Genomic DNA, 8962 nt, shown 5'->3' on the forward strand with positions numbered 1-8962 from the left:
AATAGATAAATTAGTTATGTGCCCTGAAGAGAGTTACCGCTCCCTAAAAAAGGGGTTACATAAGGATATCACTCAGCCCTTAGAAGTAAAAGCTTGATCAACTGCACTGCCCTTGCTCAGGTCATCATCCTTCCTTGCCACTACCAATACCTACTGCACTAAGGATATCTTCCAGCTGTCAACTTTACATGTCTGACCACCTGCAGGACATTGATCCTTCTCCTTTTTGCCCTTGGCTAAGAAGGGCTACTAGATCAGACTTCAGCCCATCCTAGGAAAAAGAATGACTACTCTTGTATCTAGTAACTGAATCTAGGACTCTTATTACTGTGGGATTAGTAGCCAGCAAGTACTACATGTGAACAATTTATAGAGGAACTAGGGCAGTCTCTGTCATAAAAAATGTATCAATCTAATTTCAAATCATGCAGTTTCCGTGTCTAAGAAGTGCATTCTCCAAGGTTTTTAGCTCTTGTAGCATGAAATATTAGAGATCCAATGAACTCAATCAAATTTGTTTGACAAAGTCCCCCTTTTGTAAACCCATGTTGTCCAGGGTTCTATAATCTATTTGCAGTTCCTTAAAGCGAATAGACTACAGAAACCGAGACAAGATGGGTTTGCAAAACGGATCTCTTATTAAACAAACATGATTGAGTTCTTTCAGAAGATGACAAAAAGTAGTGAATCAGAGAGATGCAATGGATGTGGCCTAACTGGACTTCACTATTCCACACAGAAAACTGATAAACAAACTTGCCAGTATAGGACTAGGGCAGGAAGTTAACTGGTTGAGCAGCTGGATGAACAACAGAACTCAAAGCGTGGTGCTCAATGGAATTCACTCTGGTGAAGTCAAAGTGACCAGAGGGGTACCTCAGAGCTTAGTGCTAGAGCCAATTATTTTCAATATCTTTATCAGTGACATGGCAGATGTATCTGAAGGAAAAAGTATGCTTGTTTGCAGTAATAGGGTAGATATTTTCAGGTGCCAAAAAGCATGACCACATCACCCCAACCCTCATATCACTTCATTGGCTGCCAATAAAATACGGATCGAATATAAAGTCCTTTCCATCCTACATAAAATTATATATGAAGAACAGAAAATTGGCTAAGCCCCTACATTCAACTCCATACCCAAGTAGAAACCTGAGGTCAGCAAATAAAGCACTCCTAAAAACACCACCAACGCACTCAAATCAACTCACCTCTACTCAAAATAGAGCGATATTGTTGCGATCCCCCCTGCTGCTGCGCTACAGGAGGTCTCTTACCTTCCTCCAGAGGCCGCTCTGAAGCCAGGGCCTCGCCTACGTTCCATCCGGGACTTGCTCCAGGGCCTGAGAGGCCTAGCTGTGCCTGTGGCTTGCTTGCCTCTGCGTTTGGACTTCCTGGTTTCCAGCCACGCCCGTTTCCCTAGGGGCTGGCCCGCAGCTCTCTACCCCAGTTATAGGAGCAGCGGTGGGCGGTCCTGGCAAGCTCCTCCCAGGGAGTTGCCTTCTACCTCCAGTATTTAAGGACTTTCTGTTCACTTGCAAGGGGCCTTGGATCTGAGCAGTACAGTCGCCTGTAACCTAGCTGATCCAGGTCCTCCATGTGTTGATGGCGCCTTGTCCTGTCTCTGCCTGATGTTCCTGATGTCTTTGTGTCTCTGCCTTGACCTTCGTCCTCGTCTGGTTCCTGAGCCTTCTGTCCTGTTGGGCCCTGGAGTGGCTAACAGGAGGGATTCGTCCCATGGGCTCTTGAGCTTCTGCCAGCCGAAGGGGCTTCGGATGTGAGTATCCCAGCATCGGAGTTCCTGCTCGCCTGGACCTTTCCTTCTCGCTTCTGCCCTGGCCTTGGATCTGAGCATTACAGTCGCCTGTAACCTAGCTGATCCAGGTCCTCCATGTCTTGATGGTGCCTTGTCCTGTCTCTGCCTGATGTTCCTGATGTCTTTGTGTCTCTGCCTTGACCTTCGTCCTTGTCTGGTTCCTGAGCCTTCTGTCCTGTTGGGCCCTGGAGTGGCCAACAGGAGGGATTCGTCCCACGGGCTCTTGAGCTTCTGCCAGCTGAAGGGGCTTTGGATGTGAGTATCCCAGCATCGGAGTTCCTGCTCGCCTGGACCTTTCCTTCTTGCTTCAGCCCTTGCCCTGATGTCTTCAGTGTCTTGCTTCAGTCTGCCTTGGATCTGAGCATTACAGTCGCCTGTAACCTAGCTGATCCAGGTCCTCCATGTCTTGATGGTGCCTTGTCCTGTCTCTGCCTGATGTTCCTGATGTCTTCGTGTCTCTGCCTTGACCTTCGTCCTCGTCTGGTTCCTGAGCCTTCTGTCCTGTTGGGCCCTGGAGTGGCCAACAGGAGGGATTCGTCCCTCGGGCTCTTGAGCTTCTGCCAGCCGAAGGGGCTTCGGATGTGAGTATCCCAGCATTGGAGTTCCTGCTCGCCTGGACCTTTCCTTCTTGCTTCAGCCCTTGCCCTGTTGTCTTCAGTGTCTTGCTTCAGCCTGTCTTGGATGTCTGCTTCAGCCCCCGTCTGACGTCTTCTGTATAAGGACTCTGTCTGCCCTCGCCTCTGTCTGGCCTGCTGCCCATTGCCGTTCCCTGCGGCGGGTCCGAAAGGGCCGGGAACAGTCGGAAGACCGTTCATTAGTCAACTTCCCCGTGTTGGCTACCATGGGCATGCAGGTCCGGCTGAGGGTCGGACTCCCTGCTTTTGTTCCTGCCTGCCTGGCTCTCACCATGCCTGCTCAGCTCACCTCCCACGGTGTGGCTTGGGGCTCCTCCTTGAGTCCTGCCGTGGCCCAAGGGCTCACCACCCGCCCGAGACGACCACGCCCGCGCGCGCTCGTAACAGATATCCCTTGGTAGCCCAAAACTTTGGAACTCCCTCCTAACTAAACTCAGAATTCAAGAAAACCTAAAAACATTCAAAAAAGAATTAAAAACTTGGTTGTTCAACAAAGCATATCAAACCACCCAAAGAATCAACTAATCATCACCTCCCTCCATTACAACCTCATGATTAAATGAATATCAGCACAACTATACTTTTCTAAAATAAGAATGAACTCGTTTTGATCTTAAGCATGAATTTGTTTACTACTAAGCCTAATAACATGTTATGTTTTTACACCCCTTGTCAACCCCTTTATCCCTATAACCTTATTTTGTAAACCGTTATGATGGCGTTATTTTGACGTTTCCGAATGACGGTATATAAAACTCGTTAAATAAATAAATACATAAATAAATATATTAGAAAGGTGAAAATAATAAAAGGAGACCTGAAAAACGTGTTCATGCTCAGAGGTTTGGAAACTGTGCTTTAAAGCACAAAATTGTAAAATTACGTATCCAGGATGAAAAAATCCATTAGCCAGTTATCAGTCAGAAGAACATGAACTGGAACTGCCAAGCAAGAAAGGGGCATAGTGGTGATCATCTCTGATGGCCTGAAAGTTGACAATTAGAGTAATAAAGCAGAAGGGAAGCTACCGACATACTTGGCTATATAAGGAAGGGTATCAACCAGCAGAAAAAAGGAAATATTACCCTTCCATAAGTCACCAATGAGAAGCTACCTCAAGCACTATGATCAGTTCTAGCTGCTGTTGTACCTTTGTAAGGACACTGAAAGAATGAAAGCAGTTACAGGGCTACCAAAATGGCACAGGGTCTATAACACAAACAGCCTGGATTTTGGCACAGGCAACTGCCTAAGGTACCAAATTTTGAAGGCGCCAAATACCTAGATCTAAGAGAAACCTTGCTTTAGGACCGTGTACTTCAGAGGCCACTGCTGTGGTGTTCTTTCCGATCCTATCTATGGGCCCCAAATCTTAAATTCAGTCCTGAACACAGACCCCACAGGGAAAGACTTAAAGAATTCAACATGTACTCGCTGGAAGACAGATTGGAAAGAGGGGATATTTTTATTTTTTTTGTCCAAATTTGATTCCTTGCCTTTTGGTACTTATTTATTTAAAATTACTTTTATCCTGCACCCTCCACAATTAGGAGCGGGCAATTAGCAGATTTTAATAAAGTGGAAAGAGGCATTTCCATATGAAAAGAAATACAAGGACAAGGGGTCATGACATGACGTTGGAGCTGGAAGACGGAAGACTCAGAGAAAGGGGACAGATGGAGAACATAAAAAGATGCCATGCTGGGTCAGGCCAAGGTCCATCGAGCCCAGTATTCTGTCTCCGATAGTGGCCAGTCTGAGTCACAAGTCCCCGGCAGGAGGAGTAGCAGGTACAAGAAACACGGGAGGGGCGTGAGGGAGTTAGTTTTAGAGCCCTATTTACTCAATCATATGCAACACCAGAGGGCCAAAAGGAGGTAAAGACAAAAGCCAGCATGAACAGAGAGTGGTATGGCTGCATCCGGCTTCCAAATGGAGACAGCAAGGACAAGTAACATGAAAACTGCCAGCAAGGCAAGGAAATTGGAACAGACGGGGGGGAAGGCAAATGGTCCTTACCTATCACGTCTACCATACTACAATGCCGTATAGCAGGAGTGCTACAGATCCCCACAGGAAGTGAACTATATACTGGATGCAGTCAATCAACCAATCAGATTTAGCTTTTTCATGATGCAGGAGATATATGCAAGCCATGATTTTATTTTTAACATTTAGCCACCTTTCCAAAGGATGCTCAAGGCAGCTTACAGCATTTTCACAATTCAGGTACAATAAGTCCCTTTCCCAAATAGTTTATAACCTATAAATACATAGCTAAGGCAATGGGAAATAAAGTGACTTTCCCCAAGTGGGAACGCTGGTTTTCCCTGCTTCTCAGCTTATTGTTCTAACCACTAGGGCACTCATTTAGTAGATAGGTCCAGGATATTTCAAGTTGGTTCAGCTCATTGATATTTTCTTTCAATTAATAAAAGAGTTTTCCAGCCTTGTTACCTCTGGCTTTATTTTCTGGCTCAGCTGTTCTCTTGTTCCTCATTCTCTGTCCCACATCCATCTCGGTCTCTCTGTTTCTCCTCTTTTTCTCTTCCTTGTCAGGAGGCTATACTATAATGCTATTAACGCTCTCACCACACACCATGCCCTGCCTAATTCAATGCCTTCTCTTTGTTCTGTACATATTTTTACTCATCTGTACATCACTTCATGCATTTGACGAAGTGGACACTGTCCTTGAAAGCTTGTGATTCCATAAATTGGTTAGAAGTTGTCACCCTACTCCTGTCATTTTTTGCTCCACCAGACCTAACACTGCTTCCCTTTTGTTTCTCTCTCTTCTCTTTCTTCTTCAGCAGCGTGAGTGAATTCTTTTTTTATTACTACCTTGCCTCCATCTCTTTATACAGCTTCTCCTGCCTTTCTCTCCCTCCTTCTCCCCATCGTTATCCTTTCCTCAGCTTCCTTCTGCAAGCTGTCCTCTTTCCTTTTCTACTTCCTCTTCCTCCTCCTCCTCCTTCCCTCTCCTATGTTTTCTCCCCATCTCCACCACCTGTGCTCATTCTCTCTCCCCTTCCCACCACCAGCACTCTCTTTCTGCTTCCTATGCTCCCCTCTCCTTACTGTGTTATCTGTCCCTTCACCTCTTTTCCTGTCCTCTTTTCCCCTGCTGCAATCCTGGCCCGTTCCTACCTATTCCAAGCAATGTCATTTCAGAGGTAGAGACAGGGGTACAGTGAGTTACTGCCTTAGAGTGGGGTGCCTGAGGTAATGGAGTATCACAGTGGATCACTCTCAGTTATAATGAATGTCAGAAGGAGAATATGAATCCAAGTCTCCTAGTTCTCAGTTCATTCATTCTACACACTGGGGGAAATCTGCCAAACTTGCCGCAGGCTGAAATTCACCTAGATCTAGTTCAATCTCAAATCTTCTGCAAATCTTTATTTGTGATACTTTTCTAAGCACAGCGTCTCTCAGGAGCTCAATATAGGCCGGCTGCTTACAAATTTTCAGAAATAATAAAGCTGACAGTAAAAAAAAAAGTATTATTGATAAGCGAATAGGCTGTGAGGGAAAATTGGGAAGAAACACAATTGTTAATGCTGAAATCTAGAACAGTACTGAAACATCAGGGACAATAATTTCAGCCCCTGACAGTGACTGATATCTGCAGAGAGCCTCAAGGCAATTAGGGGCCAACGTAATAAAGTGTGCCTGGCCTAGTGCACAGCTTTATGTGCAGGTGGTCACACATTTTGGATGTGCTAGACTAGCACCCGATACAGTAAGGAGATTAGCGCACCCAGAACGCACACCTTGACTAATGAGCAACCGACAGCACCCATCACATATAAATTCCATGTAGACGAGCATATTAGCTATTACTCACCAATGCAGGAAAGCACGTGGGTGTCCAATGTACACTTTTTAATGCAGGGAATTTAACTCCAGCCCCAGAGATGGAGAAAAGTCAACTGGCAGCAAAGGGCTCATGATCAATAAAAAATATGGTCTTCTGTGTTACAATAAGTGTGTCCTCCTCATTAGTATCATTGTCACACTTTAATTTACTGCTTGCGGTGGGGGAAAAATAATTGTACATTATAACTTGATCAGGAGAAACCCACCTTTCCTTATGGCCACACAATTTAGACAACTGTAGCAAAGGGTACCTAATATAATACACTTCAGCAACCTCAGCAAAATAACAAAAAAAAGAAACGGGATCAAAACAGACGCTTGCATTGAGCGCCCAATGCAATAAATTATTGAGCGCTATGGATGCACAATTCTCCTTAGCGCACCCTTTTTAACGCTGCCTCTTCATTTAAATACTGCTTGGGTGCCCAGGGGATGAGGCTGTGTGCGCATTAAGACAACAGCTCAATACCCATTTTGAGCGCACGTTTTACTGCATCGGCCCCTTAGAATCAGATTTTTATTATTATCCAGTCACAAATTGGTAAACGGAGGCACAAGAAATTAAAGTAATTTGCCTCCGGTCTCGTTTAGCGACAGAGTGGGGGTTTTGAAGTCAGACCTCTTGGAAAACAGCGGCTTTACTGATGGCCATATTTAAAGTGGATCCTCAAACATTCAAGTCTGAAGTGTAAGTCTCAGGGACCTAGAAGGACGATCATTCACATGCCTGAGTCTGTCCAAAACTGACTAAGCGGATATCACTTATAATTTCTATTATTAGCAGAAAAAGACTGGGACACAACTCCTGCATGTGTTCACAGAGGCCCCTGATCTCGCCATCTCCCTTCTCGTACCTCATTCGCTGCTTGAGCTTCCCCAAGCCCGGTCAGTCCAGCAGCCATGCTGCCTAGCCTCCCTGTGATGCCACCGAACTTCCTTGTACCTCTGTCTGCCCAGAGCCTGGGCCTCTCAGGATGGTGCCAAACATCCCTGCGCTGCTGTCCACTGGGGCCTAGGCTGCCTGCCATTCCACTGCACTCGTCCATGCCAATGTACACTAGGACCAGGCTCCCCACCATGCCACTGTACTTTTCTGGTTCTGCTGCCCCTGTCCTCTGCGTCTGTGCACACAGACAAACATCACCCAAATATTTATTTTTCTATTTGCTAACCTTTATGTCTGGCACTCTGGCAGTTTGTCAGAAAAAGGTTTCTCCCATCCTTTTTTGCAAGGAAATTTCATCTTTAGGGAATAAGGACTCTCGTCTTTAATCAAAGCAATGGTACAGTGACTCCAGCAGGCAGACAGCCCCCAGGACTATGGATGTCACTCACAAGTTCTGTTTGCAAGGGTTTCCCCTGCATCTCTCTGCACCACTCAGCCACAAAATCCACCCTCCCAGACCTGCCTGCTACTTCTTGAAGCCTGGCCACACCGCACATCACCAGAGCCTCAGACTTAGATTTGATTTCTCGCCTTTTCCATTAGGAGCTCAAGGCGAGTTACAATCAGGTACAGTTACTATACACTGCTACCATGTAAAAGGTGACGTCCCTAGTCACAAAACGGGTGCAGCGCGCACCGACAGATGTTGAAACAGCAGGGAAAAACTATTGGCTTCCTTCTCCCAAGTACACGGATCTATGTCCAGATCTCCCCTCCGAGATCTGACCTGAAGCAGCCAGCTGGCTCTGCAGATCCCACACTCTTCCCATACCAGCGCTGGCCCGCCTCTCTTCTCCCCAGTCTTACTCCCTGCCCGTTCTGCGCTGATTCAATGCATCCCACATCGTACAGTCCCCGTCGTGTCCCCCCCCCCCCCCCCCTTCCTCCTAAAGCAGACTGGGCCAGGGGTGCAGGGGGCGTCCTATACCAGGTCCCTGCTTTCAGCCCCTGGCGCTGAACTCAGGTCTGCAGGACCGAATCACTCCCATTCAAACCACCCCCCGCCCCCCCAGAAGCAGATGCAGCAAAAAAAAAAAAAAAAATTCAGATCTAGGACTGATCTGCTTGTTTCTTCTTTACCTTCACCTGGTCGCAGCTGCTCCGGTGCAAACCCTTGGCGCTGTCCTTCGTTGCCCCGTTCTGACGCGCATCTCTGGCTCTCAGTGCCGCACAGCAGCCCCGATTCTCAGTTTAGCGACACGGAGATGCCCATCCTGCGCTCGCCATACTCCCTGCAGGAGAAGAAGGCATGAGTTGGAGGGGGGGGGGGGGTCCTCTCGCTGGGGGAGATCAGGAGGAAGTGGGGGGGGGGGGCGCGTCTCGATTGCAGTTTCTTTCTTATTTGGCCTGAGTGACAGAACACTCCGGGGATCCTCTTCCTAACCCTACCTCATCTTCCCTCCAGCTTTGCTGCACAGACCTGCTCCAGCCTCTGCCGGGCACCTCCGCAGATTCCAGCTGCACTTCGGACTCAGCAGCGCCCTCGCCGGCCAGCAGCGCTAGTACTGGGCTCTTAAAGGGGCCGCAACGAGCGTTAGACTGTAAGGGGGGGAGGACGATGCCAGTCTCAGGGACTGGGGAATCCAGGAACCCCCCTCCTCACACAAAGCTTCCCTGTAATGAACTTAATTAGAGGGCTCCTCTGAGAAAACGGCTAGCAATCTTTACCTTGGCCAGGAGTAG

The 8962-nt window shown here is 47.4% G+C and overlaps 1 protein-coding gene across 2 annotated transcripts in view; it reads right to left on the bottom strand.

Moving 5' to 3' along the window:
- The window catches only part of AJM1 (apical junction component 1 homolog), a 93472-nt gene extending 84745 nt beyond the window's left edge, over positions 1–8727 (bottom strand). Inside the window, exons 1-2 of one of the 2 annotated variants that reach the window (XM_029614112.1) lie at positions 8669–8727; positions 8360–8511 (exon numbers count right to left, since the gene is read on the bottom strand). The gene's annotated coding sequence lies outside the window, so the exon portion shown is untranslated. Of the gene's footprint in view, positions 1–8359 lie in introns of both variants that reach the window. The other variant, XM_029614111.1, reaches the window with a different exon arrangement.
- Positions 8728–8962: the final 235 nt, after the last annotated feature.

This window comes from Rhinatrema bivittatum, chromosome 8, assembly GCF_901001135.1.
Source record: "Rhinatrema bivittatum chromosome 8, aRhiBiv1.1, whole genome shotgun sequence".
Taxonomy (NCBI): domain Eukaryota; kingdom Metazoa; phylum Chordata; class Amphibia; order Gymnophiona; family Rhinatrematidae; genus Rhinatrema; species Rhinatrema bivittatum.